The sequence below is a fragment of the Canis lupus genome, chromosome X, assembly GCF_011100685.1.
Source record: "Canis lupus familiaris isolate Mischka breed German Shepherd chromosome X, alternate assembly UU_Cfam_GSD_1.0, whole genome shotgun sequence".
NCBI classification, from domain to species: Eukaryota; Metazoa; Chordata; class Mammalia; order Carnivora; family Canidae; genus Canis; species Canis lupus.
Window position 1 is genome coordinate 39,408,634 of NC_049260.1, and position 27,261 is coordinate 39,435,894.

Genomic DNA, 27,261 nt, shown 5'->3' on the forward strand with positions numbered 1-27,261 from the left:
CCATAATTAAAACCAAAAGGAAATAATTCAAGATGAGTACAAAAGTCTAACCCTGGGGATTCTCATGATAATGAAATTTATAATAGAGAAAACTTGGAAACATTCTAAATTTCCAGCAATATGAGATTGAATAAGTAAATCCTGATATAGATCACACAATGGAGTATTAAGTAACCCTTTAAAACAATGTCATGGAAGATTTTTCATTGGAAAATTACGATATAATGAGAAGTAAATAAAAGACTGAAATCAATATGTACAGCTTGAGTCTATGCTTTTATTTAAAAAGTGTATGCATAAAAAAGATGGAAAGGTCATCCTTTGAAGTGTAAATGATAGTTATTTCTGAGTTGTGGGATTAAAGGTGATTTTTTATGTCATTATTTTTTGTAGATCTGAATATTCTGGTATAAAAATGAATATGCTACAAAGGTATTTTTAGGTAGTTTTGTGATGGATTTTCCATGGCAGACATGAGATTGGTCAGAGAAAGTTTGGCCAGGTGGTGCTGCTCTGAGAGAGGAGGCAATACCAAGTCAAAAAAAGTCGAATCCTTCATGTATGGCCTCACCTAGCAAGAAAGCCAGATAAAGCAGGAATTATCATTGCAAGATGGAGGGTAGTCTTTTCTTGATCTTTTGAAGTCTTTGTAACAGTGGGCTTTTAAGGTACCAATAAGGCCAGGACCAAGGTGAGGAAAGCAAGGCACCAGGTGCAAAATGTAAGGTGGCACACACTCTTGGTGCAGACCCTGTGCTTTCACTGTGAAGAAGTTTCAGTACCTTCTCCAGCACATGTGTGAGTGAGCGCTACCTTGCATTCTGAAACCTGGATGTCTCATTAGCTTCACTCTAGTCTCCATCCTGGTATCAATAAATAACTTCTAATTAATTGCCACCACTGAAATGTTATTAGCCAAGTTGTAACTGGAGGAAGGAAATGTGCTACCATGCTCAACAGGTAGATGGGCCTATGGGCAGTGGATCCTTCTTTCTCTGCTGCTTGTTGATTTAAGTTATGTTCCTAATAATATAGAATTAAATATAAATCATTTTTTAAAGATATTTTATTTTTTTAATTTTTATTATTTTTTTATAATTTATTTATTCATAGAGACACACACACAGAGAGAGAGAGAGAGGCAGAGAGGCAGAGACACAGGTAGAGGGAGAAGCAGGCTTTATGCAGGGAGCCTGACGTGGGACTCGATCCTGGGTCTCCAGGATCACCCCCCGGGCTGCAGGCGGCTCTAAACCGCTACGCCACTAGGGCTGCCCTATAAATCATTTTTGTAGTTGGCATCTTTGAGTGTTTGTTGGGAGTTGGTGATGCTGGGCAGGAAATGATAAAGCAAAATATTTTACAGCCATACAGGTTAGGTTAGCTATTTGCTATGGCCTTATGAAATTACTTCCAGAATGACATATTTACCTTACAGAGCCAGGAAGTAGATACCAGACTTTAGGATAAAGACAGCTTTAAAAACTAAGAATCTAATGAAGGCTGAGGATTAACTACAACTTCAGTGAGAATTACAGATTTCCCTGAGCAGATGGAAGAAGTAAAAAATGGCAGCCCTTGAACTCAGAAAAACTCAATCATATAAAAAACAGAGGCAGAATCCTCATGTAGTAACTGAGAAAAGGCCTCCATTCTCTTAAAATGGAAGATATTAAAATGTTTCAACTTAATGCACCTGGCCAAATTCACTGTACAATTATAATGTAGGTAGGAATTACAAACTGGCTTATTAGTCCAGTTAGACAAATTTTCTTGAACATTTCAAGTACAGAGGCACCAAATATGCACAGATTCTTTAATACAAAAAATTTAAAAAGTATAGCTTTTAAAGATTTATGCTTTAATTCTAAATCTTCCTGTGATTAAAAGAACCTTACCTCTGTGGTAGGCAGAATTCTAAGATAACCCCCAATGATCCACACCCTTGTATAATCACCTGTCCTTTAGTGTGGCTGAAACTTAGAAATATGATGAGATTGCTGTGACTTGATTACTAATCAATCGACTTTGAGCTAATCAAAACAGACAGTCTTGTATTGATAGGGTCTGACTTAACCAGGCAAGAAGGTAAAAACATCATAGAAGTATTCTACCGACTTTGAAGATGTAGCTGACCCCTGGCCAACTCCAGCAAAAACAAAAACAACCCCAAAACCAAAACAAAAACAAAAAGCCAACCTGGGACCTAAGTCCTACAACCACAAGGAATTCAGTTGTAACAACCTGTAAATTTAGCAAAGGACTCTGGGCTTTACGTGAGAACCACAGCCCTAGATATCAGCCTGGTAAGACCCTGGTCTGACCTGTGCCAGAACTCATGGTCCACAGAAACTGTCATAGAAAACTAATATTCCATCTGTAGTGGATTGACTTGTGTCTCCCTCGCTCCACACACACAGAAAATACGTTGAACATGTTGAAACCCTAACCCTTAGTACCTGTGAATGTGATCTTATTTGGAAATAGAGTCTTTGCAGATGTAATCAAGTTAAGATGAGGTCATACTGAGTTTGGGTGGGCCCTAAATCTGATGACTGGTGTCCTTATAAGGAGAGGGAAATTTGTAGACACACATAAACAAACAGAGGAAAGATGGCCAAGTAAAGATGGAGGCAGTAATTGGAGAGATGTAGCTAAAAGCCAAGGAATGGTAGTGATTGCTGGCAACCATCAGAAGCTGGAATAGGCAAAGAAAGATTCTCCCCCTAGAGCCTTCAGAGGGAGCATGGCCTGCCAACATCTTGATTTCAGACTTCTGGCCTCCGGAATTGTGAGAGGACAAATTTTTGTTGTTATAAGCCGCCCAGTTTGTGGTAATTTGTTATGGAAGCTTTGGAAAACTAATACACCCTCTAAAGAAACACTTATGCCATCCCTGGCAGAGAGTTGCCAGACACTCACCAAATCCATTTTTTTCTTTCTTTCTTTTTTTTTTTTTTTCCATTTTTTTTTTCTAGCACATGGCTAGACCACGTCCTCAGTAGTCTTTCATCTGGAGTGGTCATGTGACCAATTCTTGCTGATAGATTGTGGCCAAAGTATTGTGACACTTTAGATCATTGAGTTAAAGCTGCTGTGCTTTGTCCAAGCTCTGTCTTGACTTGTTCCATAGCAACCTTGGAGGCCACGTGTTGAAGATGGCAGCCCCACATGATTAAATGTTCCTGAATCTCCAAGTCTCTGCTTAGAGGAAAACCATAGTCCAGGAACATCTGCATTGGACTTTCCATGAGAGGGAAGTAAACTTACCTTGTCCTAAGCTACTGAGGTTTGGGGGCTTGTTAATTGCCCCATTATACCATTCCAAATATTGTTTGAGAGTTGATGGTACATAGTGTCCAGAGATATCAGCTGGGTTGGAGTAGCAGCCAGACAAAGCAATTTTTTTCCTGATCTCAACTGTCAAGCTGAGCCCCCTTTTTATACTCACGGAGTCTTGTACTATATATACACTAAAGTTTAAAGAAGGGATGATCACTGCATTAGGAACTGGCTTACGCAATTATGGAAGTTGAGAAATCCCACAATCTGCCATCTGCAAATTGAAAATCCAGGAAAGCTGGTGGTATCAGTCAAAATCTGAAGGTCTAAGAACCAGAACTGATGGTGTAAGCCTCAGTCTAAGTGTAGAAGTCCAATGTCCTGGCTCAATCAGTCAGGCAGTGAAGAGACAGTTTTCCCTCTTTTGTCTTTTGTTTTATTCAAGCCCTTAAAACATTGAGTGATGCCAATTCTCATTGGGCAGGAAAATCTGCTTTACTGAGTTCAATGATTCAAGGGCTAATCTCATCCAGAAACACCCTCACAGACATACCCAGAAATAATGGGTAGCTAAATATTTGGGCCCTCCATGATCCAGTCATGTTGACACATAAAATTAATCGTCACAATCACAAAGCCTGCATCCCTGGTTTGTACCTAATTATTACGAAATTCCTCCATCCACTCACAGAATCCTACAACCTCAGGCTACTCCTTCACAAAATGGGATCTTTAAAGTTAATATCTCAGGATACTTAAAAACCTTTATGTTTTAGTTTTAAATTCTTTGGTCTTGACAGATCATGCATTTTTCCTTCTTTTTCAACACAACTTTTACAGATTTTAAAATACATCTGGAAGAATTTCTCAAGGCTTTGTCCCTAGTTTTAAGGGCATTATACTGACATGTTTGGACATTTAAGAGAACTCTAAGATTCACTATACTTTTAAATTTAATTTATTACTTTTATAGGAATAAATTAAGTGCTGAGAAGGTTTTATTTGTTAGTCAGATATTTAAGGGGCTTAAAAAGTAAATTGAATTGTTCCATTTATAAGGACATTTCGTTTAAATGGGACTAATCATCAGTCAAAGGCATCTGTGTGAGTAATCATTAAACTTTACTAGATTCATAAATAGAATGATAAGATAGATTTGTAGGTTGAACTTAGAAGGTTAAGGAAAAACTAGATTTGGAGTTTGTTATTTAAATAAAATATAATAACCTCATTTGATAGCAAATTATTTTCTGCAAACAAAGTTTCACATTATAGCTCAAAACCAAAATCAAATGAACAAAGAAACAAACCTGCTTCCACATCACAAGTAGATAGCTTCTAATCTACTCTGTGTTGGGAAATCAGATAATCAGAATTTTGAAAGTATTGTGTAGATAAGAGTAATGAGCTCTGGTCAGTGTCTGAAGAGCTCCTTAAAAAGGAAAGAGCATGAATTTTAGTGTACATAAAAGGCATGGTGTATTTAGACACGAATGATCATCAGGGATGTTTGTTAAAAGATCAGATTCTGGGCATCTCCCTTGTGAATCTGATCCCCTGAATCTGAGGTGGGATTTGGGGAATATGGAGTGTTTAATACAGTGATTCTCAAAGGGTGGTCTGTGGACCAGTGGTATTAGCTTGACTTATATCAAGATGTTTCTTCACAGTCAACAAAAACAAAAATAAACAAGTGGGACTATATCAAACTAAAAAGCTTCCGTATAGCAATAGAGAAAATCAACAGAGTGAAAAAGTAACCTATGGAATGGGAGAAAATATTTGCAAGCCATTTGTGATAATCTGCACAATATACAAGGAACTTCAACTCAATAGTAAAACAAAACAAAAAAACAACTAATAGCCTGATTTACAAATGGGCTAAAGACTTGAATAGACATTTTTCAAAAAAAAAAATAACCCCACCCATACATATGGCCAACATATATAGGAAAAGATCCTCAACATAACCAATCATTAGGGAAATGCAAATCAAAGCCACAAAGACCACATCACATCTATCAGGATGGCCATTATCTAAAAAACAACAGCTAACTGGTAGTGAGGATTTGGAGAAATTGAAACCCTTGCACAATGTTAGTGGCAATGCAAAATAGTGCAGCCACTGTAGGTAACTGTATAGAGGTTCCTCCAAAAATTAAAAATAGGACTACCATAGATCCAGCACTCCCACTTCTGGGTATTTATCCAAAAGAATTGAAATCAAGATTTCAAAGAGACATCAGCACTCCTACATTCATTGCAGTACTATTCGCAATAGCAAGGGGTAGAAACAACATAAATGTCCATTGACAAATGAATGGATAAAGAAAATGTGGTACATATATACAATGGAATACTACTCAGGCTTTAAAAAGAAGGAAATTCTTTTTTTAAGATTTTATTTGTTTATTCATGAGAGACACACACACAGAGAGAGAGAGGCAGAGACACAGGCAGAGAGAGCAGTAGGCTCCATGCAGGGAGCCCGACGTGAGACTCGATACCAGGTCTCCAGGATCAGGCCCTGGGCTGCAGGCGGCGCTAAACCGCTGAACCACCTGGGCTGCCCAAAAAGAAGGAAATTCTGCAATATGAGACAACATGGGTAAACCTTGAGGATATTACGCTAAGTGAAATTAGCCAGTCATAGACAAGTACTATGTGATTCCACTTATATAAAGTATCTAAAATCGTCAAATTCATAGAATCAAAGAGTGGAGTGGTGGTTGCCAGAGGTTGAAGAGAGGGAGAAATGGGAATTACTAATAAATGAGCATAACATTTCAATAAAGCAAGAACAAGTTCTAGAGATATTCTGTACAACATTGTATCTGTCATTAACAATAATGTATTACACACTTAAAAATTTGTTAACGTGGTAGATCTCATGTTAAATAGTCTTACAGTGAAATATGATACGATACGATATCATATCATATGATATGATATGATACAATAAAAATAGGGAGAAAAAATATTTCTTATGTTCTCTTATCAATCTCCGTCACTTTTTATTTAGGAGTGATTTCTGTTTTCCTAAGTCAGTGGCTATCTTCCTCCCTGAAGGAAGGAATCTCTGCCTACTGCTTCTGGGTTTCCAAGGCTGCAGACTCATCATGGCTTTTTACCCTCTTGACATCCCAATTTTTCTTTTCTTTTTTTTAAAGCATAGAGCTATCTTTAAAAAAAACTTTTAAAGATTATTTTTATTTATGAGAGACAGAGAGAAAGAGGCAGAGACATAGGCAGAGGGAGAAGCAGGCTCCCTGTGGGAGCCCGATGGGGGACTTGATCCCAGGACCCCAGGATCACGACCTGAGCTGAAGACAGACCCTCAACCACTGAGCCACCCAGGTGCCCCCACCCCAATTTTTCAATTTTCAGATTGAATGTGGTCTAGAAGAATGTCATTCAGTGGGCAGAGCCGGGACATTTCCTGTCATCATGATGTAGACTATTGGCTGAGGCAGTCTGTTTACTTTTTCAGTGACTCCCTGCGAATTGATGCAAGTGCACTGTTGTGACACGGATTGTTTCTTCAGAGGTCTTTAAAAATGTCTTCTTGACTGTGATACATATAATTGAAAAGGCCATGTACAGGAGTGTGTCTCTCATACATCCTTGCAAAATGTGAGGGCAGGAATGGTGAGATGTTAGAGATAAATCTTAGAAATGCCATGTTATCTGATAATTCCTAAGTGTGCAAATGATGAGGAAGTCACAAGTAATTTTACTAGAATATGTATAAAAATGGACTCCACACATGGCCTCATTGAGCAGGAATACTGCAATTGCAAAGGGAGGCCTGCCCCTAATATTTGTAGGGCTTGAAGCAAGAGTGTCAATGAAGACCCCAGCCATAGCTTCCACCTCCCTTTCCTTCCACCTCTGGCTTTGTTTTGAACTACGAGAGGCTCTGGGCAGCTCCAACTGTATTCCATTGAGTCCTGTACCCCGTTCACCCAGTTCATCAGCCATTCCTTAGCACAGTCTGCTCTCAAGAGGATGGACCTGGAAACAAGCCTGTGTGGGCCCTGGAAGTGGCTTGGATCCCTTTGGGTAGAGAATTTTAGCATCCTACACTTGACCTAGAAGAGGGGCTGTGGGGTTTGAGTGAGCACATTTCCTTGGTTCTATGGATTACTTGCTTTATGTGGAGGGCACTACTGGAGGAAATCTAAAGCAGGGTCTTCTAAACTTTCAAGTGTGGGCTTCCTTCTAGGTGAGGGGCCCTTGGTGCCCAGGTCTACAGGTAGTACTGGCCATGGGATCCAACAACAGAGAATATCTAATTGTCAGAAAGGATGTGTCATGATGCAGAAACTACACCAGCCCCTTATAGAACTCTTTGGGACACCTAATTTTTACCAATGGCCATAGTCAGTTAATTTGAGACCCTAAATCATTATGCTTCCATTTTTCTTCTCTTATTGCAACCACACCCTTCCCTCAGAATCCCCCCCCCACAGCAATTCAGTTTTGCTATGATTTATGATTTTTAATCATTAAGCCACCTTTAAGAGTTAGAACAGCTCAAACTTCTTTGGGATTTTGAAATGTTCCATGGGAGAAAAAAAAAATAACAGAGTTTCGTGGTTAAATAAGTTCAGGAAATGGTGCATATCCCATCTCCCTAGCCTGGTGACTTAAAATGCAGCTTGGAATATTAAAGACTCTGAGAATTCCCACAGTAAAAATAGTCTGTTTAACTTTAACTGTTTGATTCCCCTATGTATTTGAAAATAGACACCTCACTTCTTTTATTCCAATGAAGTGCTTATTAATAGTTTCTGGCTTAAAGGACAGTTACACTAAGACGTTCATCTATTTATTTAATACCTATTTATTATCCCAAATACTGGACTAGAGACACAAAAGGAAGCAAACCAAGGATGTACCGTGGGGCGCCTGAGTGGCTCAGCCTGTTGAGGATCCAACTCTTGGTTTCAGCTTGGGTCATGATCTCAAGGTTGTGGGATCCAGCCTGGTGTCAGGCTCCATGCTGAGCACAGAGTCTGCTTGTCCCTCCTTCCCCCTCTGCCCCACCCTGTGCTCCTCTTCTCTCTTTCAAATAAATAAATAAAATCTTTTAAAAGAAATTAAGTCTTTTTTAAGTTGAAAAAAATAGACTGTGCCTTTGGGGAGCTATTAATCATTTTACCAGCAACTTCAAATATTGATTTAAAAAAAAAAAAAAACAAATATTGATTTAATTTAAATTTGGAAAAAGCTCAGTTTTGTTTAGGAGTCTTAGTGCAGTTATAACTTGAGGTCAGTTACTATTTAGCTGGCTGGAAAAATGTATGACTGTCAGAGTGTGCCTGCTGCCTGTTACCTTTTCCACTGTTTCCTGTCTGTGAAAGGTGTCTTGGAATTAGAAAATCAAAGATCATTTTATCTCAGACCTGATGTGGGCCATCCCAAACCTCTGGGATGCTTTAGGGTTGATGTGACTCAGCACTACGTCCTAGGATTCTGGAGCTAATGTGGCCCATTATAACCTCCCAGGTTACTTAGGGGCCGATGTGATCTATTTCAACATTCCAGGGTACCTTGTGTCTTCTGTGGTCTCTTGCGACTTCCAAGGGTACTTGGTAAGCTGTCAAATGATCAGTGATTTTCCAGGGGACCTGCCCAATCAATCACAGTATTAGAGTCGTTGCTACTTAGAACCATTGCTTTTGTGTTGGGGGCACAGGCTTTTCTGGGAAACTTTCGGAGCTTCCTGTACATTTCACATCTTAGTGTTATCACACCACTTGCCCGCCATGATCAGGAACGTATGACACAACCAGACATGACATAAGAACTGCTTGTCTCCTTAGGGGTGTTTTTAGGTATAACCCTTGATGAAAGCAGGAAAAGAACTGGGTGGTCTCTGAACAGCTCTTCAGTTACAGTGACTACAGAAGATTTTATTTGTGCCCCATCCATATTTCTTCCACACTCATCTCTACATGTTGAAGGCTGCTTCCCATGAATGCCAGTGACTCTGCCAGGGGGCTTTTTTCCCCCCTCTGGCTGAGGGAACATGCTCAGCCTTCACACATAGTAAGCATAAAGTGCCAGAGAGTTAATGCTTCTGGAAGCGATCTTCAACCAATGGTAATAAGAAGCTAGTGAACAAATACCCTAGCTTTTTCACCCTTAGTTGGGATAACACTGAGATAGTTTCTTCACTTCCTTTCTCACAGATCCCCACTATAGCTGACCTCCAGTTGCCATAATAGTAACTAGCTTGAAAACACACACTTTATCCACCACAGTTGCTTCCATTCTCATTTCCCCATTCCCCTACTAGTGTTTCCTAACATTGCTTCCCCGCCCACCCCCAAGATGCCTACACTTCAGTACTTGTCTAAAGTCTCCTTATTGGATAAAACCCAAACCAAGTCCATGATTCTAACATATTTTGACTTCAAGTTTGCTAGTGGAGGCTAGAGACACTTTCCTGACTTGTGACTATCATGTGGCACCACCTGTTTGGAAAATGTTATACTCCTCTTTGAATTTGTTGCTTTAAATATTTTTTAAGATTGTATTGATTTATTCATGAGAGACACAGAGAGAGGCAGGGACACAGGCAGAGGGAGAAGCAGGCTCCCCGCGGAGATCCTGATAAGAGACTCAATCCCAGGACCCCGGGATCATGACCTGAGCCAAACGCAGCGCAGACCTTCAACCACTGAGCCACCCAGGTGCCCTGTTGCTTTAAATTTGAGGAAAAAATATATTCAGACTCTACTCGTGATAGAGGTTATAAAACAAGAAAGAAAAATCTCTCCTGATATCAGGAGTTAAAAAATAAAACCATTTGGTCTAAATCTCTTACCTGTCAATCTTTTTTTGACTTGAATCTGGCTGAATTCACTGATACATTATTACTTGTAAGCAAAAAAGGATTGTTTTATTGTATGCATGTCCTGCATGTGTTATTAAGAAATGAGAAGACTGGAAGTGGCCATCATAACTGAAAGGAGATAGGATCTTGTATCTCAGTGTGGTGGGTAGCTTCTAAGATAGCTCCTAAATATTCCTATCTCTTGGCATTCACAGCCCTGTGTAATCCCCTTCCCTTGAGTAACTTGCTTCAATGGACTATCTCAACTATGAGATGTCACTTCTTTGATTACATTCTAAGAGATTGTTGCCATGTTATCTTGCTATCCAGACTCTCTGCTTAAGATGATGAAACAAGCTGCCTTGTTTAAGAGGTCCACATGGCAAGGAACTAAGGGTGTCCTCTGGCTAACAGCCATCAAAGAACTGGAATTCTCAGCCCAGTAATCCAAAAGGAGCTGAATTCTGTCCACAATCATGCAGTGATCTTGGAAGTAGATCCTTCCCTAGTTGAGCTTTCAGATGTGACTCCAGCCCTGGCTGACACCTTAATTGCAGCCTCATAGGACACCCTGAGGCACAAAATCCAGCTAAACCGTGCTCAGATTCCTAATCCAAGGAAACTATGAGATAATAAATGTGGGGTTTTTTTTTTAGCTACAAATGTATGTGGCATTTTATTATGCAGCAATAGATAACTAGTATACTAAACATGTGTAAATATGTGCAATTGTTAAGTATTTGCACTTTCTTTTTCATTCTTTTCAAATATTAGGGGAAATATTTGGAATTTAGTAGGATAATTCAGGTTCTAACAGAGGTGATAGCATCCTGAATGCTGAATCAAATGGACCATGGTAGTGATGAATTATACTTAAATTTCAAGCTTGCACTTCCACTGTTGTCAAAGGAAAAGAAAGATTGCTTCTCTTTGAAAGTCTACCTGACCAAGACTCTTTGTATAAAAATGTCACTTATGGATGAATTTCTGAGTATATTTTGCACCAATGATCCTAAGTCATCCTAAGCATATGCAAATCTCTTAGCAACAGAAGATGATCCCAAATGAGAAAGCATCATGAGCCAACTCCCCTGCAAGCATCTGAGCCAACAAAGATGGGGTTTTAAACTTTATTTTAAAATATTAAAAAAATTCATCTCGAGAGAAAGGAGCAGCATGTATAAATCAATTAACTGTTTAAGTAAGTTCAATCACTTCAAGTTTATATCTTTTATGTCTAGGATAAATATATTTTAGAAATCCATACAGTAAAATGTGAAAAACAGTTTCCTTGGGATCAACATGTCTGCTGTGAAAGAAGTCATATTTCTTGTAAAACAATGCAACATAATGGATGACAGTGGAGTGTGGCCAACTGGTTTTAAATATCAAGCTGACAGTGGAATGTGGTATTTAGAAGATAGTCACAGCACAACATATAAGGAGAAATAGAAACCCACGGGTTGACAACTTAACAAAATGCAGTGTGTTCTCCAAAGGATTATTTCAGCCTCAGAAATAGGTACTTCTTACATAGCTTCACTTTGGGGTCAGTATACTCTGTCTGCTGTGGGTGAATTCCATGGGATCACTTCAGAGATGAAATTGCTTCATAACTAGGTCCTTTTACCCCTTTGTTCTCTAGTCTAGAAGTTTCTGGGTTGGGGTATGTGAAAGATCCATTTGGGTATGGGAAGAAAATATTAGGACTTTTTCCTTTAAAAAAACAAGAAAGAAATTAAGCTTTATCAGCAGTTAATACTCAGACTAACACTGAAGGCCTCACTCAGCCCATCTGCATAGAAGGCTGTTGTGTGTCATGTACCCGGTATCCATGGTTTCCTGAGAGAAAGCTTGTATTCCATAAAATGTAGACAGGTTGACAGAGGTCCTCTCACTATTTGTTGGTTCTATTCCAGGGTATTGAAGTTTACATGAGCCTGGTTAAGTGGATTTGACTGGAAGGTTTATTTTCTTATAAAGTAGAAACTACACATTGAAACTATATACTGAAATAAAATGAGTGACCTTAAAAATTTCTTTTACCACACACAGGTCCGCTGGGTATCCCAAGGCCAAATGTGAAAAAGAGCTTTCGAACTTATTTTTCTTCTTCTTTTTTTTTTTTCCAGTTTCTTAATATTGAAGCCTAGATTACTGATTGGAGTCCTCTCTTCTTTACCAATACAAGCATTTAATGCTATACATTTCTCCCTAATTATAGATAATTGTGGATAACATATGGGTGTGGCTTGTTTTTTTTTAATTCAATCTGGCAATTGTGCTTTAATCGGTGTGTTGGCTGTGCATCTCACAAATTTTGTTATGCTGAATTTTCACTTTTATTTCAGCTCAAAATATTTTCTTATCTGTCTTGGTGCTTCCTTTTTGACCCATGGATTTTTCAGAAGTGTTTTGTTTAATTTCTAAGAGCTTGGGAATTTTCAAGATGTCTTTCTGTAATTAACTTTTAAGTTTAATTCCATTATTGTTGTGGAACATACTTTGCATCACTTTAATTCCTTTAAATTTGTTAAGGTTTGTCTTATTACCCAGGATGTAGTGTATATTAGTGAACATTCCAAATGCACTTGAGAAGATGAACATTTTGCCATTAAGTGAAGTTTTCTATAAATGTCAATTAGGTCCTTGTGATTGATAATTTTGTTCAGTTCTTTTATATCCTTGCTGAATTTCTGCATACTTGTTCTATCAAGTACTAAGAGAAGAGTGTTGAAAAATCTCCATCTGTAATTGTAAATTTATCTATTTCTCCTTTCAATTCTATCAGATTTTACTTCATGTATTTTGAAGCTTAGTTGTTTGGTGCATACACACATAGAACACTTATGTCTTATTAGTGAATTGACCTTTTTACGTTATGTAATGTCACTTTTTATCCCTGATAATTTTTTTTGCTTTTAAATCTATTTTGTCTGATAAATATTTTTTAAAGATTTTATTTGTTTATTCATGAGAAACACACAGAGAGAGGCAGAGACATAGGCACAGGGAGAAGCAGGCTCCCGGTGGTGAGCCCAATGGGAGACTCAATCCCAGGACCCTGGGATCACGACCTGAGCCAAAGGCAAATGCTCAATCCCTTAGTCACCCAGGTCTCCCTGTGCTCTGATGGCAGAGTAGTGGTGATAAAGATTGTATGGCTCCCAAAACCACCCAGGCGGCCCTACTTTGTCTGATATTAATATAGAATTTTTATGCCACAATAAAAAGAAATTTTAAGACTATTTCATATTGCATCATCCTAAATTTCTGTTTCATGTATGTTGTACAATGTATGTAATACCTAAGCACAATAGTGATTGTATAACATATGCAAAATATAAGTAATATATAAGTACAATTATGCTTGTAGGTGTATTATTTAAAAGTTGGGAGACTTTTTCTAAACTTACATAACCCAAAGTATACTATACCTTTCCCTGTTTTTACAGAATGTAATAGATGTTATGAATAAATAAAAATAATAAAATCTTTCATAGTCTTATAAGGATAGGAAATGCTGCTTTAAGCAGAACAGAACGTGTTTCTTTGTGTGTGACTTCCTGGAGCCTTTAACATGCTAGTATGTATGATAACTATCCAAGAGGCGCACAGTATGCAGTATTCCCCAGGCTCTGGTTCTTGGAAGAGGTTTGTTAGTCTTATTTTGTGATCAGTTTGTGTGCCTCATTGTACTCAGACTTGTGGTAAAAATACCACATTTGGCTCCTTTTATGTTTGTGATGTTTTGCTAACATCAAGTTACCAGTATGTCTTTCTTCATCATAAGTAAAAAGCAGCATTACTTTATTTTTGTGAAAGAAGTGAAACTGTATACGGCAATTAATCAAATTCTGACCAGACTGAAAGTATCAATTAACTTACTTAAATTGATCTATAATAAATCTAAAATAATACCAAAATATGGGGATTTAAGGAGTGCACTTGTTCTGATGAGCACTGGGTGTTGTATGGAAATGGTGAATCATCATATTGTACATCTGAAACTAATATTACACTGTATGTTAACTAACTGGAATTTATTTATTTATTTATTTTTAAAAGATTTTATTTATTTGAGAGAGACAGTATGGGGCAGGGAGGGACAGAGAGAGAGGGACAAACAGACTCCTTGCTGAGCAGGGAGCCCAATGTGGGACTCAATCCCAGGACCCTGGAATCATGACCTGGGCCAAAGGTAGACACTTAACTGACCGAGCCACCCAGGCACCCTGTTAACTAACTGGAATTTAAATAAAAACTTTAAAAAACGAAATAATACCAAAATATTCAGTACCTTATTTGAATATCTAACCAAGTAATGATGTAGCTATATATATAGCTCATGGATAAAATTCTATTTTAAAAGTCTGAATATTTTAGTATCACATGCGAGCACAATCCAAGTGAATTTTCTTCTCTATTAATTGCTTCACCTAAGTCCATTTATTCTGCCAAGAGATGTCTTAAAGTAGAGCCACAATTTCTGTCCGATTTTCCAACGCTGCAGTTCAGACCCTCTTCCTCTCTTAATTACTCTTGTATGACAGCCTCAGAATGGCTTTCTGGGCTTTCTTTCTGTTTCCCATTAAAGAATTTGGTCACCAGAGTTATTGTTTGAAAAATAGCACAAATGATTCATATCAATTCCTTTTTGAAAAATTTCCACTGCACAGCTTATTGTCCAAACTCCAGGATAATATTCAAACACAGAGAAGCCTTAAACATCGAACACCAATCAAAATATCTTCCTTCATGTCTTGATGCTCCACCCTAGATGCACCCTGAACTTTAGGCACACTGGCTTCATCATTCATAAAGTTGTTTTTTTGCCTATATTATATTATCATGCCCATCCTGTGAGGTTGACAAGATGTTTTACTATCTCCCACATTATGTGGGTGAAGAAACAGAGCCTAATGATCTTGCCCAAGGTCACATACCTGGTAAGAAAGAGAGTCAGCTCTCAAAGGGTAGTTTTCTGATTTCAAATCCAGCATTTGTTTCAGTGTATGAAGCTATTTGCCAGTGAAAGAAGCATGAGTCTAGAGATCAAGAGGTTCTAAAACAGTTCCTGAAGGTGATAACTTAAAGAATGATGGATTTAGATAAATAAGGTAAAAAAATTGTAGATAGATGCTCAACATCTATTCCATCATTCTTCTAGAGCAGTGGTTCTTGTTCTTGGCTTCACATTGAGATCATGGGTGGAGCTTTAAAAAACTGATGACCCAGTCTCACCCCAGAGAACCTCATGTAATTGATCTGGAGTGTGGCCTGGCATCGGGACTTCTAAAAGCTGCACAGATGATTCTAACGTGTGGCCAATATTAAGAACCACTGTTCTAGACCAGTTCTCAGAGAATGTTCTTTGGACCAACAGTATCAACATCACCTGAAAACTTGTTTGAAATGTAAATTCTCAGGCCTCACACCACATGTGAATCAGAAATTTGGGATGGGACCCAACCTTTGTGCTTTAATAAATCCACCTGGGGATTCTGATGCAGGCTAAAGTTTGAGAATTATGGCACTAGTATAATGGATTTGAAGCTTTTTAAAGGCACTTGGGTGGCTTAGTTGGTTGAGCTCTGACTCTTGGTTTCGGCTCAGATCATGATCTCAGGATCATGAGATCAAGCCCCATATCAGGCTCTGTGCTCTGTGGAGAGTCTGCTTGAGGATTCTCTCTCCCTCTCCCTCTGCCCCAAACCATACTTTCTCTCTCTCTCTCTCTTAAAAAATAAAATAAAATAAGAAATAAAACTTTTTGGACTGGAACTTACAGTAATAAATGCATTTTATATAGTATCTCAGTGCATTTCCATATTACATTCTCTTGACTTATATAACTAAAGCAAAATTTTCATGAAATGTTAGTAACCCTGAATGTGTACTATGATATTTTCTAGTCTATCCCAACCCATTCCATTTCATTAAAAAAATGAGTCATGACACCTTACATCAATTTTATAAACCATTAATGGATTATGAAAAACATGGATTCAGTGTCTTCTTCTCTGGTGTGGGGGTTAGAAAATTTAAATCTACATTCTAGAGACTCCCTTGCAACTGGTTATGCACATTATAGAAGGTTAAATGAATCAGGTAGGTGCATTCACGTAAGATACGGAAGACAGAGTTTTTCTACAGCAGCATTAACAGAGGTCCCAATGTCAAGTAACTAGCATCATGGGTGTTGAGAGACAGGGTGTGGGATGTTAGTTTTCATAGTGTAGATCCTAGCAGGTATGGTGTAGTTCTGTGGTGGCACTGGTAATGATGATTGTTCTGATTGTAGCAGCTTTTTAAAATTATATCAGTGGCTATATGGTTCAGGAGCTAGAAGCTTCCTGATGTAGAGGAAATAGTAGCTTACTTGGTGACTTTCCTTTCTGCAGTCTGGCTTTGGGATTTGCTCTAGGTAATCTCAGCTTAGAGTGTGTTTCTTCACCTTTTTCAGTGATTCTTACTGATTAAGAAACTGCAAGCCCTGGGTATAAAGTTTGTAGTAGACAAAGATAGGAGATAATACTGGAGAGACAGATCACAAAGGACCTTGTATACCATATTACTTGGAATTTGGAAGTTTTCTTGTAGGTCATGGAGACTGATTACATAATTTTAAGTGGAATTTTCAGAATTGAATTTTAACTAGATCAGTACTACTCAAATTGTGGTCCACCTATGGTTGCTGGTTCAAGAACTATTTGTTATTAGTCTGCAGTAAATACATAAATTGAGATTAAGTATTTGAAAGCTTTTATAGCAATTTGACAGTGCTGTCACATCCAAATGAGTGGTTGACTTTGACAAAGTATTGGTAGGCCATTGATTTAGGGGAAAAATAATCACACCGATCCTTCAGGTGTGATTACATACATACATACATACATACCATAGGTAGTTTGAGAAGCACAGAGTGAGATTATTCTGGAGGTTACATGGAGAGTGAAATGAAGGTATGGGGCACCTGGGTGGCTCAGTGCTTGAGCATCTGCCTTCAGCTCATAATTCAGATCGAGCTTCACACCCGGATCCCTGCAGGGAGCCTGCTGCTGTCTCTGCCTATGTCTCTGCCTCTCTGTGTGCCTCTCATGAATTTTTTACAGCAGTTCCACTATGATGTGTCTGGATGTGTTTTTTGGATTTATTTGTATTTCTCCAGCTTGAGATTTAGTATGATTCTCACTGTCATTATCTTTTCAAACATTATTTCTCTTCTATGCTTTGTATTTTCTCCTTAAACTTCTATTACAACTGTAGTAAATGTGTTTCTTCTAGTTTCAAGGTCTCTTAACTGTGCTCCTGTATATTTTATTTTCTTTCCATTTGCACACCATTTTGGTAATTGTTCTAAACCACTCTTCTAGTTCAGCTATGTGTAGTGTGTTTTAGCATGTACATTGAGTTGGTGATTTCAAAAATGGTATTTCATTGTTTCTGATTTTATTTTCAAATCTTTGTTTTCTTGTTAATAGCATTTTCCTCCTCATGATTTGCAATTTGTTATTTTATTTCTTAAGCCAACTTAATATTTTTAGTTCAAATATAATTCCATTATATGAAGTTCAAGAGAATAGTATTCATGTTTTCTTTTATGTTTTCATTCATGGTGGCTGGTTTTATGTATTGATTGCATATACACATTTTTTTATTGTTAAGATCATGCTTAGTGGAAGGGGAGGGAATATTTATGTGTGGAAATCCTAGGTGGCCCATTTTGAGAATGGGTCCCTTCTATGGGATCTTGAATTTTCTCTTCTAGGCCTCTTGAAATATAATCAATTTGAGGTCATTTTTCCACTTTTTAAAAAATATTTTATTTTATTTATTCATGAGAGACACAGAGAGAAAGGCAGAAACACAGGCAAAGAGAGAAGCAGGCTCCTCACAGGGAGCTGAATGCAGGACTCGATTCCAGGACCCCAGGATCATGCCCTGAGCCGAAGACAGATGCTCAACCACTGAGCCATCCAGGCATCACATTTTTCCACTCTTATACTGGTTTCTCAGGACTTTCTTGGATGACTCAGTGTGCTAGTCAGGATAAGTTAGAGTATCTCATTTATTAGTGTGATATATCACTAAATGGGACCTGATCACCAGATTTCCAATGTATGTGTGCATAGGTTTCTCCACAGCATGAAGCAATTCTCCAGACACTAGCTGGGTGTCCTATCACTCAGTTCTGACACAGTCTACCTGGAGATAGCATCAGATCTCACAGGTTAAGAGTTTAGTCCCACAAGACTATCACCCTGCCCCCCACCCCCACACTTTAGATGTCAGTCACAAGTCCAGATTGTCACCTGTGCTTCTTACCAATTGGTTCTAAATCAGGAGATTCCCACAGCTCCCTTCTTGGGTTTGATAAATTTTCTTGAGTGGTTCACAGAACTCTGGAAACCCATGTATTCACTAGATTAATGGTTTATTATAAAAGGACATAACTATAACTCAGGAACAGATGGATAGAAGAGATGCCTAGGGCAAACTATGGGAAAGGGTGCAGAGCTTCCATGCCCTCTCTGGGCCCACCACTCTCCCCACATCTGCATGTGTTTGCCAATCAGGAAGCTTTCCAAATCCTGTCTTTTGGGGTCTGTATGGAGGCTTTATTAACCAGGTATGGTTGATTAAATCATTGTCCATTGGTGATTGAACTCAATCTTCAGACCCTCTCCCCACCCCAGAAATGAAGGGGATAGGATTGAAACTTCTAATCTCTAATCACATGGCTGGTTCTACAGGTGTTCAGCTCTACCATTAGGTGCGGTCCAAAGGTCACCTCATTAACATAACAAAAGACATCTTTATTGCTCTTACCACAGGAAATTCCAAGTGTTTTAGGAGCTCTGTGCCAGAGCCCAGGATGAAGACCAAATATATATTTCTTATTATAAATCTAACATCACATTAATATATTTTCTGATAATGAATTATCATTGCATTTCTAGGATAAAGCCTACTTGGTTGCATTTCTTGGATAAATCCTAGATGTTTTAATTTTTGTTTTGTTTTGTCTTAAGTACACTGCTGGATTTTACTTCATGAGATGTTTAGGATTTCCTTTTCTTATATTTTCCTTCATAGATTGTGTGTGTGTGCGTGTGTGTGCGTGTGTGTGCGTGTGTGTGTGTGTGTGTGTGTGTAGAGAGAGAGAGAAAGCAGGCGAGCAATTAATTTAATCTTGAAATTTCTGTTGCTTAAGACAACAAATGTTTGTTTCTTGCTCATACAAAATCTGCTTCAAGCTGGGTATCTCCTCAAAAGCAGCTCTCCCCAAGCAGAGATTCAGGCGGATCCAGGCTGTTTCTATTTTGTGATGTTCTTATGGCTCCTGGGTCTCTACAGCAGAAGAAAGCTCAAAGATGGTGAACGGGCTTTTGACTTCCTCAGCCCAGAAGTGACCGTGGGCAAAAGGTAGTCATGTGGCACCACACAGCTGCAGGGGGATGAGGAAGTACAGTGTTTTAGGTGCCTAGGAAGGAAAGGAAAACTATGTATTGGAGAGCATAAGTAATGTCTACCACACAGGCAGGTAAATTTGTACCCTGTGAGGGTAGCCTGCAGTTTTCAATTATCAAGGGAGACCTTCTTTTCACTCAAATCCCAAATCCAGACATTAACCTTTGCTGGAGGATTTATATCCTGTCTATACTTCTGAACAGAGTACACAGTTTTGACAGCCTATGTTTTATTCAGGGATCTTAATTCCATCTCTTTGCCTCACAAGGGCCTTAAATCTTGGTGCCTCTCCAAGTGGTTAAAATATGCAAGTCTTTTACTTACTAATGTAGTAATGCTTTTAGGGTAGCCAAAGCACTAGTGCCTATATTGTTAGTAGGTTTCCCTTTAATTTTTGACTCTTGGGATTCCTTCCTTCCTAAACTTTTTATTTGGATGTAATTTCTAACATAAAGAAAAATTGGAAGGATAAAGTTCCAGCCCAGCTCCACTGAGGTTACACCCTGAGCCCACAGAAAGCTGAACGGTGGCCATGACCTTGGCTCCCTGGGGCACCCATGGGCTGGCTTATACCATCCACCTGCTTCTGGACCACACAGACTCAAGGCTATGAGGAGAAGAAATATGTGATGGGGATACTCCAAGTATGACAGAAGCCAGTGGCTGAATGAAACATTCAAGTTGAGCCTCGACTTTCTCAGTCTGCCCTACTTCATTAATAAAGTTCACAAGATCACCCAGAGCAATGCCACCCTTTACTGCATTGCTCACAAGCACAATCTATGAGGAGAAACAAGAGAGAAGATTCATGTGGACAATTTGAAGAACTAGGTTACAGACACTTCCAATCAGCTGGCCAGTGTTTGCTACAGCCCTGACTTCGAGAAACAAAGCATGAGTCCTTGGAGGGGCTCCCTAAAAAGATGAAGGTCTCACAGACAGTTTCTATGGAAGAGGTCACCATTTGCGGGGGACAAGATCACCTTTGCAGATCTCCTTGCTTATGGCATCCTTGACCTGCACCATATATTTGAGCCCAAGTGCCTGAATGCAAGAAACATGAAAGACTTTATCACCCTCTGGCCTGAAGAAGATCTCTGCCTACATAAAGCCCAGCTGCCTCCTCCCAGGCCTATGTTCAGGACTGCCATGGGCAACTAGTAGGGCCCTGTTAAGACCAGGAGAGAGGAGAGAAGAGGGATGCCCAGGTAGCTCAGTGGTTGAGCATCTGCCTTCAACTCAGGGCGTGATCCTGGGGTCCTGGGATAGAGTCCCATATCAGGCTCCCCGCAGCGAGCCTGCTTCTCCCTCTGCTTATGTCTCTGCTTCTCTCCGTGTATCTCTCATGAATAAATAAATAAAATCTTTACAAAAAATCAGGAGAGAGGAGCAAGAAGCTAGTACTGCACCAGTACTGCTCCACTGGGGCTCTTGAGAAAAGGTGGACCTCCCGGCACTCCAGAATCATCCTTCTTGTTAATTTCTCCTTCTTTTCTTTCCCTTCTTCCTCACTTCAAGCCCTCTTAGGCCCCTATTACTCCCCCAAATACTTGTTCATGTAGGCCTTTTAAAGCTCTACAACACTCAACTTCTCTTCGGCAAAGTCTGTCCCCATTGACATTATCGCTCTTGCACTAATGTCAACTAGACCATTCTTCCTTTTATGGTTGCCTCTACTTTGAGGTGCCCAACTGGACTCCTCACCTGTCGAGCTCAGGCCTGAGCTCCCCAACATTTCCCTAAGGACAAGTATTGGCCTGGTATGCAGGCCCTGCTCCCCTAACATGGTCCTTGTCCCAGTCCTGCCTGATCCCTGGTAAAGCCTCAAACAAACATGCGCACACACACAATTTATGAAGGAAAATATAAGAGAAGAAAATCCTAGACCTATCTCATGATGCAAATGTTCTCATATCAAATTCAACAGTACTAAAAATGAAACAAAATTAAAAACATCTCAACTGTATTAGTCATATTTAAAATTTTGTCTGTATTTATATGTTTTGACATCTTGGAACCTTGCTAATCTTAGAGAGACTTCCTCTTCCAGGGCTAGCTAATTTCTAGAAATAGTAAACAATTTGCCTGCCAACAAGTCTTTCGTATGCAAACCAACAAATTCACAGACCAGTCTCCTCTTTTACCCTCTCACACATCAAGCCAATATTCTCCCTGCCCTAAATCATCCCAGGGTCAGGTACAGGATGACTGGGGACCATCTCTGTAACCTGCTAAAATTATTCAAACTCACCAATCCTAAAATATTTACCTTGCCTTGCCCATTCCTTCCCATGAAAACCACAATAAAGGCTGGCACCCATATTTCCCCCTCACTCCTTCTGCCTCCTGATTGACACTGGTACTTCCCTCTGTGGCCCTGCAAGATGCGACAAAACCCCCTCTTCTTAGGAACAATTGTAATAAACTCTTATTTCAAAAGCAGTGGTCTCATGTCTGTCATTTTACCATACCTGATTACCAAATAGATCTCAGGAATATTTCAAGACTTCGACCAAATGAAATGATAATTGATTATCAAAAACTCTACTCCTGTCATATATCACACTACTAAGGAACATAGTCATATGATCATTTCACTGGAGCAGAGAAAGTAGTTGATAAAACTCAATCAAATATATCCATCCAAAACCTAGAGCAAACATATTTAATTGTGACACTTTTGACACACCCTCATAAAGTCAGAGTCTCCATAAACATCGATAAGTGCTTCTGTCCAACATTATGCTGGAGGTCCTATCCAATGCAAAAAGTGAAGAAAAATAAAGTGTATCTAAATTGGATTAGGAAGAGACAACCTGTCTTTGTTTGAAGATTGTGTGATAGTCTACATAGAAAATTCAAGAGGAGCTACAGATAAATTATTAAAACAGATAAAGATTCATCAAGTTTGCTAGATGAAATATCAACCTAGAAGCCCAAATGAAGTCCTCAGGGTGCCTTCACATTGTGTTTTATAACATAATACTGAGTGACAAAAGCAAATTTCACAAAGATTCATATGGTTTGGTCCCCTTTACATAAAGTTCAAAACCCCCAAAGTAATACTCTGTATGTTCTAGGGATGTATACAAATGTAATAATTTAGCTAAAGCTTGCGTGCTAATGATAAATTCTAAATTCACGATGCTGATTACCTTGCGGAGAGAGGAAGGAAAATGAGCCGAGGGTGATAAAACTGAAGCTTCATCTAGATCTACCATTATTTCCCCTTAAAAATCAAATGCAAATGTATTAACAAATTAAGATTTGCTAAAACTGAGTATACCTTATATTTATTGCTACAGTTTTCTGTATGAAATATTTCATGATAAAACCAAAAGAATTAGAGAAATAAGTTAGAAAGCTGTATGGTAATCTAGGTGAAAGTCAATAGGGATATGGTCCAAGACAGTAGTCTGGAATGGAAGTAAAAGAAAGAAATATTTAGTCTAGACAGGAAAATGGGAGTAGGGAGGAAGCACGTACACTATCACTCGGGTGTCTAGCTGAGAGGACAGTGCAGATAAAATTGTAACCACTGAGACGTGACAGGAGTGTGTTTTCTGCCATGTTTCATTTGAAAGATGCAGAAGACCTCCTGATGAAAGCATGAGACCAAAGTTGGAGACATGATTCGGAATTTGGGAGGAAGTATGGATGGGGAACATGAGTGGGGGAATTGCTAGCACTATAGACAGTAATAGGAAATATGTGGGTAGGTGAGACCATCCAGGTGATGGTAGCAGAGTGAAAAGAGTAGCCGAAGGAGGAGGACAAAGTCCTTAGAAACATTAATATTTAAGGGGTTGGAAGAGTAGGGGAAGTCTAGAGAATGGTTGGAGATACATGGAGGAGAGGCCCATGGAGATGGAAATTTCAAGGAGGTGCATTCGGTGATTTCACGTATCACTGAGTTCAATAAAATAAGGATTAAGAAACATGGCATTTAAGGGGTGCCTAGGTGGCTCGGTTGATTAAGTGTTAGACTTTAGCTCAGGTCATGATCCCAGGGTGCTGGGATCGAGCCCATGTCGGGCTTCCTGCTCAGCAGGGAGTCTGCTCTTCCCTCTCCCTCTGCCCCCACCAAGCCCCCTACCCTGCTTGTGCGCTCTCTCTCCCTCTTTCTCTCTTGCAAATAATAATAAAAAAAGAAACACGTCATTTAAGTTTTGCAAATAGGAGGTTACTTGTGGCCTTAACAAGAGTGGTTTCAGGGAATTGGGGTTTGGGGGGAAAAGCCAAATTGAAATGAGTCAAGGAATGAATGGCACGAGAATATAGGAGTATAGATCACTCTTTTAAGAGTATCACTACTGGTATTAGCATTATAATTGCCAGAAATATCACCACTACCAACAGTGATAATCCTTTTCCCCATTACTACTACAATCACCACCCAGTCCACTGGCCTTTTGATAATGTCTTTTCCCTTCTCTCTGCTTCTTTCTGTTCCCTTCTCAACCAATCATACATAGTTACACACATCTGAAACTGCTTGAAAGTATAAAGTTGAACAAATATTGAAATGGCTGCACTAATGCTTCAGCGAAACTTGACCATATTTTTTTAACGATTTTATTTGTTTATTTATTTATTTATTTATTTATTTATTTATTTATTTATTTGAAAGACAGAGAGAGAGAGCATGAGGAGGGGAGGGAAGAGCAGAGGGAGAAGTAGTCTCCCCGCTGAACAGGGAGCCTGATGCCGGGCTCGATCCCAGGACCCTGAGATCCATGACCTGAGCCGAATTCGGAAGCGTAACTAACTGAGCCACCCAGGAGCCCCTTGATTTTAAAGTAACCTTTTTTCTCTCTTCCACAAACTTCCCCTCCTCCCTCATTAGCCTTTTGTTTCAGGAACCTGGTACCAACATGAGGATGACAAAGAGGCCAGCTAGATCCCATATTTCCCTATAAACACCCCCTCCCAAGCTCCTTCCTCTCAGTGGGCTTATAGTTTTTCAAGGCCATAGCCTGCTGCAGCCTCCTTTGCCCAGCAAAGAAACAAAGCTGTTATATTCCTCTTTATGCCAAACTCCGTCTTTGCATCATATTTTGGCTCCAAAGCACAGATATCAGTTTTTTGACAACACATCTACTACATTTGTTTAGGTCTGTATATAAGATAAGATTTTTGCCCTTGAGGGGGTTACTTTGTAGTGGACAGGACAGACATGCAAACATGTGACTTTAATGTTTGTCCTCTGTGGTAGTCATTCATATTATTCACCAGATATATCCAGCTCTCCTTCTGTAAACATAGTAGAATTACACTTCCTTGCTTCTGTAGCTGGGTAGGGCCATCTGCTTAATTCTGGCCACTGAATTCGTGAGTTAAAGAGATCTATGCTCCTTCTAAGCTACACATTTAAATTTAATTGCTCATGTGACACCCTTTAGAGCTAAACTACAGTAGGAGTGATTAACTATTGCCTCTGGGCCAAATCCAGCCTATAGCCTATTTTATAAATAAAGTTTTATTGGAAAACAAATGTGCCCATTTGTTTACATATTGTCCAAGGCTGCTTTTTTTAAAGATTTTATTTATTTATTCATGAGAGACACCGTGAGAAGCAAAGGGAGAAGCAGGCTCCCTGCAAGGAGCCTGATGTGGGACTCAATCCCATGACCCCAGGATCACAACCTGAGCCAAAGGCAGATGCTCAACCACTGAGCCACCCAGGTGCCCCTGTGCTCTAATGGCAGAGTAGTTGTGGCAAAGATTGTATGGCTCTCAAAAGCTACAATCATTTACTATATGGAAAAAGTCTGCTGACACTTTCTCTAACACAACCTACCTTATCCTGAGGATAGAGGCAAATGGGAGCAAGCTCAGATTTGCATTCCCTGGCTGTAAGGGATTTCTACAGACTGAGCATTTATGCTTTGACCCCCCAGATCCTTTTTTAAAAAAGATTTTATTTATTTTTATGACTGAGAGATAAAGAGAGCCAGAGAGCACAAGCAGGGGTAATGGCAGAAAGAGAGGGAGAAGCGGACTCCCTACCAAGCTGGGATCCTGATGCAGGCTCAGTCCCAGGCCCCTGGAATCTGTTATTCATAAACCACCTTGTCTGTGGCATTCTGTTATGGTAGCCTGAACAGATTAAGATAGGAATAAAGGGAGTATTGAGGGATGCTCAATATGATAAATCAATTTTTATTTTTAAATTTTTAAAAAGATCTATACTTATTTATTCATGAGACACACATAGAAAGAGGCAGAGACATAGGCAGTGGGAGAAGCAGACTCCCTGCAGGGAGCCCGATGTCGGACTCGATCTCAGGACCCTGGAATCACAACCTGAGCCAAAGGCAGACATTCAACCACTGAGCCACCCAGGTGCCCTGATAAAGCAATCTTTAAAAGGCAGAGGTGTCCAAAGGAGGGCTGGGCTGTCTTGCAGCAGTGAAGAGTGCAGGTGGCCCTGGGGTATGGAGGATGAGTTCCCTGTTGCCCCAAGTATTTAAGAAGAAGTTCCCTTACCTCTTAGGAAAATAACATATTAGTTTTTATAGCTGCATAACAGATACCTATAAACGTAGAGGTTTAAAACAACATACATTTATTTGCTTACAGTTTTATAGGTCAGAAGTCCAGCACAGCATTGCTGGTTCTCTGCTCAGCATATCACAGGGCTGAAATCAAGGTGTTGGTCAGGCCAAATTCTCATCAGGAGATTCTAGGGAAAAGTCCACTTCGGAGCTCATTCTTGTTGTCAGAATCCAGTTCCTTGCGGTTATTAAAAAGAAAGAAGCCCCAACTGGAGTTATTTGCTTCCCATGACAGCAAACTGAGATCTCGATTACCATTTCAGCCTCTCCTGGGAGTGTGACCTTGCAACAGCTAATCTGAAACTTTAGGATCAGCACGAGGGACATAACGTATGATCAAAACTCTGCTGGTCTTTCTCCCCTACCCTAAGAAAGAATCTGTCCTGGCCTGAAATAATATTTCCATTTATTTTGCTGATAGCTTCCTTGCCCCACCCTCCTGCCTATAAAAACCTTCGATTTTGTACAACTCCTCCAAGCATCTCTCTACTTGCTAGATGAGATGCTGCCCAATTCATGAATCACTTAATAAAGCCTATTAGATCTTCAAATGTGCTCAGTTGAATTTTATTCTTTAATAGAGTGAGGTCCCTGTTTCCTTGTTGGCTGTGAGCCAGGGGCTACTGTCAGCTCCTAGAGGCTACTCACCTTCCTTGTCCTGTCTTCTTCCATCTTCAAGTCAGCAATGTGTTTTGAGTGTCTCATTTCCTGTCTGTGACCAGTTGGAAGAAACTGCTTTTAAAAGGCTCATGTGAGGGGTGCCTGGGTGGCTCAGTCGGTTAAGTGTCTGTCTTCGGCTCAGGTCATGATCCTGGAGTCCTGGGATTGAGCCCAGCACCTGGCTCCCTGATCAGTGGGTAGTCTGCTTCTCCCTCTCCCTCTGCCCTCTGCTTGTGCTCTCTCTCCCTCTATCTCAAATAAATAAATAAATAAAATATTTTTAAAAAAATAAAGGCTCATGTGATTAGGTCAGGCTACCTGGATGGTCTCCCTGTCTTAAGGTCAGTGGTGCCATATAACAAAATCAAAGTATGGGAGTAAAATTCATCACGTTCAGTGTCCAGGCATTATGCAAGATGTGTATGTGGTAGTGGTGGTGGAAGG

The 27,261-nt window shown here is 39.5% G+C and overlaps 1 pseudogene; it reads left to right on the forward strand.

Annotated features, from left to right (window-relative positions):
- Window positions 1-21,218, forward strand: part of LOC100684054 — a 60,287-nt pseudogene extending 39,069 nt beyond the window's left edge.
- Window positions 21,219-27,261: the final 6,043 nt, after the last annotated feature.